General features: G+C 34.6%; 1 long non-coding RNA gene across 1 annotated transcript; it reads right to left on the bottom strand.

Annotated features, from left to right (window-relative positions):
- Positions 1–453: 453 nt before the first annotated feature.
- Positions 454–6,964, bottom strand: LOC100367702 (uncharacterized). The gene is made up of 3 exons (XR_438632.3): positions 6,838–6,964; positions 6,181–6,327; positions 454–930 (listed from the first exon to the last, which is right to left on the bottom strand). It is a non-coding gene; the product is annotated as an uncharacterized LOC100367702 (long non-coding RNA).
- Between the last annotated feature and the right edge of the window lie 2,789 nt (positions 6,965–9,753).

The raw sequence follows: 9,753 nt of genomic DNA, 5'->3' as shown, positions 1-9,753 counted from the left end.
TATGAGAACCAAATTATGCATGACTAGCAGTGACGATTGTTATCCTGACAATGTAGCCAGGTGCAAAACAAAAACAAAAACGTGTTTATAAGCCTATTGTATCACACTGAATTTTCTTTTTATTATTTCGGAATAAAATTAAACAGTACAAATACGGCACAGAATAAATATTGCGTCGGATTTTTGTCATTTTCAGTTGGCCTGTTGCAGAAAGTTGTGACTAATTCCAGTTTCCGCACACAATATGTTTGCTATAATATGAATAACCTCTGACTAAACCCTTGTAGTATATCATTCACATTTCAACCTCCCAATTCACCATGGTTCGCATGTTATCCGACAGGGTTACTGAAATCCTTTAATCCAGCCTGCAATATATCAATCTGAAGTTCCCAGACATTTGATTTGTAAAACTTGATTTTTTGAGAAAGAACGTTATTACGGACAGTCAAGTTATTAAACATCAGATATTATATATATGTATTCATAACTCAGACATATTAGCTTTAATTGGGGCAAGCTAAGCCGCCAGCTTTTGTGTCAAGTAAAGAAAAAAAAGGCGTATGTTTGGACGATCATTAGCGAAGCTTTAGAATGATAGAATAATTGGTTGCTTTTACAGATTGCCGAGCCGACTTAATATGTGTTTCAATAAAAAACCCTTTTGAAATGCCACATTTAAAAAAAATTGGAAATCCGGACTTATGATGCTCGGGTCGGTTATAATATACAGAGAAACCATAAAAGCAAAATCAAACAGCTGCGGGCCACCTTTCTAAAGTGGCTATTAAAAATTACGAAGCTTTATATCCTCAGCGTTTACATCGGCGTTGTCGGTGTATGGAGACACTCCAAGCCTCTCCGCTACTAGCCGGGCTGCAGCGACTCGAAGAAACTTTTCCCACGCGGATGATGGGTTACCTGAGAGATCTGTAATAAAACACACATAAAAAAAAAAACATTTCCTGGTTAGAAATCGTTTTAATGTAAATTGTTTTTTAAACATATAGATTACTCGTTTACGCAACAATTTTTATAATGTCAAATTACTTATAATTATGTTAATTTCCAAGCCAGCAATATATATCAATATTATTATTCATAATACATCAAAGTTATTTTTTCTTCTTCGTTATATTATCTACAATTGTCGTCAAAACTAAATAAACGCATAAGTAACATATTTTAGTAAATGTGAGCCAGTTAAAATACACCAGTAATATCAATCGTGCTAGTATCAGCTTCACCTGAATACTGAATAATATTTACTCCGAATAAGTTAAACAATCCAGCGCACAGTCTTAATTACGAATACCACTTAAAGTTATTTGTTTTGCCAGGAATCAATAAAACGGGCGCTAATGACGCAGTTGGATTGTTAAAAATCTACGCTAATGTAAAAAACTGGCAAAATATTATATAATCCAAGTCATTTGAATAATAACCGAACGAAAATCCTAAGCACATGAATCCGCAGTAAATCTGTTAAAATGTTATGTGTGCGTACTGACGCCTCAATAGAGCGTTCCATTTCTATATGCAGTCGTAGTTCTTTGAATTCCATTTAGTAACAGTTTAATTCTATGTGATTGGTGAATATTTGTATTTCCTAGTCATCAATGTATTAACGGTTTCAAATAAATTGGTGTAACGTGTTAACACTTGTTCAATTAAATGTTTCAATTCCACAACGATGGGAGATAAATCTGTGCACATAGATTATTTATAAATATTTAATGGGATTTTTTGAACGATTATGTGACATATTTGTTGTCAATATATCAAATTATAGAAAATATGTACTAAAAATACATTTTCAATGGAATTCCACTTGATTCGTTATTTCATTTCGTTTGCTACTGCTTTTGAAATGTATAACATGTTCCGACGCGTGTAGATTCACAAAAACGCAATGTTGAGTCAAGTGATCTGCAAGATTGTGCCAGAGGCACTACATAACATAACACTAATTGTCAAGCCAATCAAAATGTTTGTTTGTTGACAGTTTCTTCTAATAAATCAACTCATGAATGCTTCGACTCAGCTACATAAATGTACACATATTTATAACATCAAATATATTACGTAATATATATATATATCCGACACCTTCGAATTTGTTGTAATTTATTACTGTCATTAGAGAATACAATATTTGGTAAATAACTAAACAATGAGCGTCATTACCCAATGACAGCAGATATTATATAATATTCAAAGTATTAAATGATTGTATTGCATGATAGTGTCGTATTATATGTGTTATTTGTATATTCCTGTCTCCCCTGAGCCAAAATAACATCGCACTTATTTTAAAAAAGGAGGGGAGGGGTGTATTTTTTCACACATGTGTAGTCGAACTGTTTTACATGATCTAACACAAAGAACCAAAGTCGTCGCGCAGCTCTCCTCCGAACAGTGTATTATAATTCCTTATTGTCTACAGGTCTTGGTCAAAGTTTTTAAAACAAATATACAAACAAACAAACATGTGTTCTATTTTGTGGAAGGTGACAAAATCAGTTTTGTCTTTTGGTGTTAATGTCTCCGCATACTTTGTTTGTTATTTTGGCATATTATGATATATTTATTTTGGTTTCGCTTGTCTTCTTCCCAAGTACACACCACTACAATTGAGCAAGTAAAATGTCGTAAGAAATTTTCCGTTAAATTATTTCTTTCAACAATAACGACGTCTGCAAGACATATGTCTGTCTACTAATTTTTGTTCCAATTTATGTACATTTTTAGATTATATTAACAAATGCGAACGGCATTGATCTTTGACATTTAATAGATCGAGACTTCTGTTACAGCGGAAATTATTGTCATGTGAACGTGCTGTATATTGATTTGTTGCAATATTAGATGCATGAACTTAAGATAAGCGTTTTTAAAATACAGATTTGGAGAGCTTTATTACTACGGATGGCTCGTGAATAATTACACGATATACGAACATACCATTCAACTGAATAACTGAATCTAATTTGCATATCCCGACATTATTTTTTTATTTAGACAACCACCTGATAACCACGTGATAACCACGTATACGCAAAACAATGTTACGGTTGCAGTACATTGTTTCAATAGTCTTTAGTAGTGCTTCAAAGTACCCAATTTACAAGATCCACGTATAATACAAGAATTGGAACACTCATTAAATGTTTTTTTTTTTTATCCGCGTTTGTCTGAAAGTAGTATAATTCACTTAGCTTTTTGTAAAGATGACGTCACTTCAACCAACTGTTACAGGTGCGACTAATAGTGTTGGATTTGGATGACGCTCCTGAACAGCCAAATATGTTCTTGGTAATGCATGATGGAAGCATTCCATTCTGCCAAACAATTAAGCACATTTTTTTTCTTATTTGCGATGGTTTGGATTTAGTACTCATCGTGTTGTTTGACGTCAGCAAGGGTCGAACAAAGTTACACTTGCGCGTACATTGTCCGAATTTCACGGGACTTACGCTCTGGTTACGTAATACTTTTTTTAGTTATTAGAAGAAGGGTTAAGTACATAACAACGTTTATTTTAGTTTTTAATTGAAGTTGAATTGGACAGTTTATATTTAATTTCATTACGGAAAATGAAATAATTTTGGAAAAGGGGTGCAAATATCTGTCTCAACTTAATGTTCGGTACGAGTGTAATCTTCAAGGAACAAGACTTTGATGTTCGGTACGAGTGTAATCTTCAAGGAACAAGACTTTGAACTTTGTCATTTACGTTTAAGCCAAACATATTGCCCTTTAATATATTTCGCATGTATATCACCGTCCATTGAATCAGGGTCATATCGCTTCGAAACGACTACGCGACGTCGTGCTCTCATTTTACTGTGTCTGAACTTTGCGATAAATATGACATTTTGCGATAAAATTGAAATTATAGTATACATATATACAAATGAACAAATACGTGCCTTATCGTACATACGCGTACAGATAACGACCATGTCTCTGATGGCACAATGTAATATGGAGAAACCTGCAACATGTTTTTTTTTTTTTTACAAGCGACAAGTTCAGAAAACATGCAAGAATACATAGGCGCACTGAAACACGATTGTCTTCTAATCGATTAGCGTTAATCAGTCATCCGACGGTTGAGGCCGTACCGAAATTTTATTCGCGACTGTCTGTTTATTTTGCCGCGATTCACTGAGTGGGTATGTGAAAAACAGCTGAAAAACTTGTACATCGCGGGAAACAATACAGTCTACGGGGTACACGTTCTAATGATAAGCGCTCGTATAATCAGGATTGAGGTATACTGAATTAAGGGTCTAGCATTTACCTACACTCTATAATGAAACGGTTAGATGTTTGTAGTGTATAATTAATTGCACCACTTATAATCGCATAGCGACTACATCATTCGAGAAAATTGACGGTGAAACCAATCGTATCAAGCGCGTACTGTACATTGTCCTTGCATTACTTTAGTTGAAAAGCGCTACGCGGTTTACGAGAATACTGCTATTCTAATCGATGGAATGCATTAGCGAAAACAAATCTATTTAATACCCAGAATATGATATGTCATTTATTGATACGAAAGATTGGAAATAGGCGCCGTCTAGCCAATCTAGTGCGCATTGCATGCCCGGTTTGACGGGGCCGTTGGTTTTCAAAATGCATTATTCACTGTTGAATAATGCTCATTCCCTATTCCCATACGCAGCGTAAATGCAATTTAACGGCGAGCTAAGCTATTTATGTGCCCTTAATATCGAGGATACATTGGTTTTATTTGCAACATATACAGCATAACAAAAATCGAGATATGCGATGCTTACGGACTTGAAATACCCAGCATCAACATATATCATATAACGATGCCGACGATGCCTAAAGGTCAATCACCCAGTACAGAACATACGAAAAAGATTGTTTTGTAAATATATCGGAAAACCAGTTACTAAAACCATACTTGTTGTACAACAAAAGTCCAAAGCATTGTATTTCGACCAGTGAAATGTATGTACGTTCATTTTCATAGAATACAATATGTGTGAATTTCCATTGACAATAATTGGAAGATATTCGCAATTAGTGAAATAGTCAATGGTACAAAATCCTACTTGGCTTAATTGCACTAACAGGGAGATTGCATATAGCATGCGTTTGTTTCATACTGTGCGCTGAACAAATGTCTTAGGTAATTAATTCACACTTTGTAAGGGATATTGTGACACGAATTGATCTAGTTTACGTCATGGTTAGCGTATGCTTTCTTCGAAGTAGGTCACTTGTACTTCAATTAAATCGTGCTATACGGCACTGAGCCGTGTAACTAACTACCTTAGTATATTAGTGTATTATGTTGAAGATATAATTTGGTTTTAAAAAAAAAAAGTTATTAAGAAAATAAAGATGGACTTTTCCAACCACAGATTGTATGTGTAATTTTTCAAATGCTTTTGCGATTCCATTTAATAACATATGCTAATCTCAGATTCTTAAAAAATACCTATCCCGTCACGTAATCACATAATAAGTGAGATCTCGTGAGACCGCGTAATATACGGAGATCATTATTGCATTATTAGTGTTCAAACCACCGGGACTTTAATAAAATGCAAATATTGATAGACATGATAGTTTTTATTTCTTTGTAGAAATTTAGAATAAGACAGCGGATATTAGCTACTAATTTAGATGCAGTAAGCGTAGTTAATGACAGGACCCCACAATGTGTACGTGAATTGTGTGACTTCAATCTACTTAAATCAATATAGTTGCGAATGGTTTAATCACGTCTTAAATCCAGTAGGGACGGACATACATAGATTGCGTGGGGTATTGATATCATCTAGAGACACGCTTTCCCATTCCGCTAATTGGTATTACCCATTTGTTTGTTTTCGAATAGAATAGAATAGAATAGAATAGAATAGAATAGAATAGAATAGAATAGAATAGAATAGAATAGAATAGAATAGAATAGAATAGAATAGAATAGAATAGAATAGAATAGAATAGAAAAGAAAAGAAAATAAAAGAAAAGAAAAGAATAGAATAGAATAGAATAGAATAATGTTACAATAGTCATGTTTTTTATTTTACGTGGCGTTGATTATTGTGCTAAAAATTAAATTTGCAAATAGCTAATTATAGAACGTGACATCACATTATCAAATCGATAAAATCTACTGCGTGAAGAATTACCTGTTTTGTCCGCTGATGAACGTTTATAACCCGACCGACTGCCGCACACTTCTGACCAGAAGTCTACACATGGAAGTCCTCCTTGCACCACGGCAGCCGCAGAAAGCACAATGGTTACTAGTAATATCAACTTTCCGTCCATTTTATCTGCAAAATCAATACACCAATCGAATCATTCGACAATAATATTATGAGGGCTTAACGGTCGATTCACACTAATACTCATTACAGTACTGTTTTATGTTACTAAACACTCGATAAAACATACTTGGTAATGTGCAGAAATTCCCCACTGTAGTACTTGAAATATAAGTTTATGAAATACAAGCATGTATCTGATTTAATCTTGCAACTAGCTTCAACAACAAATAACAAAATACGTTCATAAATTGTATGCTCGTCGATATGTGTAGCGAATATGATGGTTTCGCATCGTTGTGCAAAATCATGATGTTTTATTTTAGTTTAATTGTTTCCCCCTGAAACTAGATTGTGCGCTTTCATAATCGAAGATTGTTGAACTTGGTATTAGTTTAAAAAGCTTCCAACAGAACATTTGATTTACAGCGATGTCTAGGAATCAAGCAAGACGGGATGTGCTAGTAGCAATTGTTCGTGCTTTCTTGAAATCTACAAGAGTTCAATAAAACAACTTACCTTTTTTGTCGAATAGTCTATCTAAGATGGACTCACAATTGCTCTATACTGTCAATTTCGTTACACCGATCGACGCTGATAGTTTTCAACAAAACCCCCTGGCTAGCTGCGCCGCTCTTATATGTGCACTTTAAGAAAGAGCAAATAAAACATGTGATTAAATGATGCGGGGTATAAGCGTCGATATTTTATGGTTATATTAATGTGGGGAAAATGAGATGACGTTTATTGGCTGATTTGCCAAGGCAACCGGACACAGAACTATGGGTAAATGCCTATGAGTAGCAAAGCGGGGCAATCCTTATACGGAAATATGTTATTAGTTGCGTTTACCTCCTTCCTGATGAGCTAAGCAAACATAGCTTGGTAAACCGAACGTCATATTCTGCGTCACTCAACCGAGTTTAATAGTAGTATGAATTGGCGGCGGTTTAAGGAAGCACACACAAAAATCGCCATTTAACAAGTGAAGACAACTGAACAAATGGTATGACTCCTTCATGGAAACAGTACATAATTTGACAATGCAAACTGCTACATTTGATATATAACTAACACTGGATCAGCCGATGAATATTCATGCGATGCGCGTCTTTGTCATCATGTATGCGGCGGGGTTAGGAGGTGGGGTCCTCCGCTAACAGGGTAGAACTATAATATATTCGTCGTTGCAATGTGCGTGCAAGGAAGAGCGGATGCGAAATAAAAAGATTGTAAAGCAAAAAACATTATTGTTTGAAGTAAAAAAATAAGCAAACATTTTATACAGAAGTGATTTGAATTATTTATATTTTTATGTCTTGTGATCACAGTCTTCAACTTTCAGGAGCATTGCCCAAAGCTATCGACTTACACTGAAACTTTTACACCCAGTATTGACATAGTCATCGCGTGGTTTTTAGTTTATTATTTATTTATGGCGTTTCCGTTACTCGTGTTTGATTTTAATCGTCCGTGATTTAATAACATAATCGTGACTCACATGTTAATTGTGCAATGGTGTTCATTTTAAATCAGCGTACTTGGAATAGGTTGGTTTAGCGATAGAGATACCACTTTCTTGGTGAAGACTAATCGGACTGCGTTCAATAATGACAATTCAGTTCTCGAACTTATTAAATATGTTGCTAATTTCGAACAAAATCACGCTATTGTACGGGTAACGCTTTTTGAAATCTAGTAGTAAGAAGTAACTGTAAAGAATGTTGTCAACAAGCTGAAAAAAAGTAAGTCGGTCATGCCGATCAGAATCCCAGTACTCAACGTGTACTAGAATGCAATGTGTATGTTGATAATGGACTGTGAATTGCATGGTTGCTCAGATCAAATATACACCGACTTATTTGCCTAATATGATTAAACGTATTTGGTAGTACATGTATTCAATCGATGGTGTCATGGCAACACGGTGTACATTTGCGCAGCTTCATTAGCGGGCTGCTGCGCATATATCCAATTGATTCACAGGGTAGTCACATTTTCGTCAATCATAACATGCAGAACATGTATTGATTTGAATACTAAATCAAGAATCCTATGCCTGTGATAGGTGAACCGCTAGATGACGTACGGCATATCACGAATACTAGACTTAAATATAAATGTTGTTTTGTTGTAGATTTCAATGTTGGAAATAACACATATGGGCCCTGGAACTAGCATTTTAACTTTTGATCAGCAGCGTAAATTCAAGTATAGCGTAATCGTAACTATTCTTGTCTTCAAATATTGTTTTCTTTTTGCACCACATATTGATATAGATGATGTCATCATAATCAACCTAATCTGCTTACCAACAACGTACATACTGGTAAATTAAACAGGCACGACGAATTTGTTCGCAACGGCCATGGTGATCGCTCGATTGAGCCAAAGCAGACGACTGCCGATCAACTAGATTCAATACTTTTTTAAAAATTATTTTTTCATTTAATCTATATTCTGAAATGTAGATGATGGTATTGACCAATCAAAATGTAATGGGTCAATGGCACCGACACACGGGCATAATAATTAAAAGGGGTATATATTCAAAATCACATTTAGTACACATTTTTCGACATTACTGTATGTAAACGTGTATAAATACATAATTATAATATATTGTTTGATTGTGTAATATCTGTAATATTATGCGAGAAAGAAAGCAAATGTGAAAGTTTTCTATTTTTTGGTAAATTGTAGTATCCAGTGAATAAAACAACTATGAACTGTTATGCAATATACATGTGCATGTCATTAACTTGTGGATGACGTAGCGCACTGCTATGTAAAGGAGTGTGCTTTTGGTGCACTAATCATTTAAAACGATTCTCTGTATTATGCTTGTTATGAAATCAATGCCACCTGGACACACACTAAGACGGAAGACCTATTCCCCACTTACTAGCATAGCTTAAATCGTCGTCGATCTTTAGAATTAAAACGCGTCAATAATTATTGTACTCTTATTTATTTAATAGTATTTCGAGTCGGACGGAAACAGGTGAAACACATATCGTCCTACATGACAAGTACGGGACTAAACTTCACTAAAGTCTATCATTTATGTTCACTCTAGTTCCACGAAATCCTTGCTGATATCAAATGAATGTAACAACACATGTCTTTTAGAACTACCCAGAATGCATATGTTCACTAAATACATCTCTTCTCAAAAACACACAAATCAATGAACTTTTACACATGGTGATATTAACAACGTCGATTAAGATTCAGAACGCTTAATTAAGTATACCTTGAGATACATTTATTTTCTTAACGTTAATACAGAAGCGGCCATGTACGTGCCTTTTCACAAAAGCGATGTGTATAATAATACAGCGTAAAATATCAGACTTAGAATTCATATAAATGAAAATTGTAGTCTTCCTGTCAATTCTAGCGGCTACTACGTATACATTTACAAATGAGTAT

The sequence above is a fragment of the Saccoglossus kowalevskii genome, chromosome 21, assembly GCF_978046115.1.
Source record: "Saccoglossus kowalevskii chromosome 21, keSacKowa6.1, whole genome shotgun sequence".
Lineage (NCBI taxonomy): Eukaryota > Metazoa > Hemichordata > Enteropneusta > Harrimaniidae > Saccoglossus > Saccoglossus kowalevskii.
The sequence above is the reverse complement of the archived record's forward strand: the minus strand, read 5'-3'. Positions and strand labels throughout refer to the sequence as shown.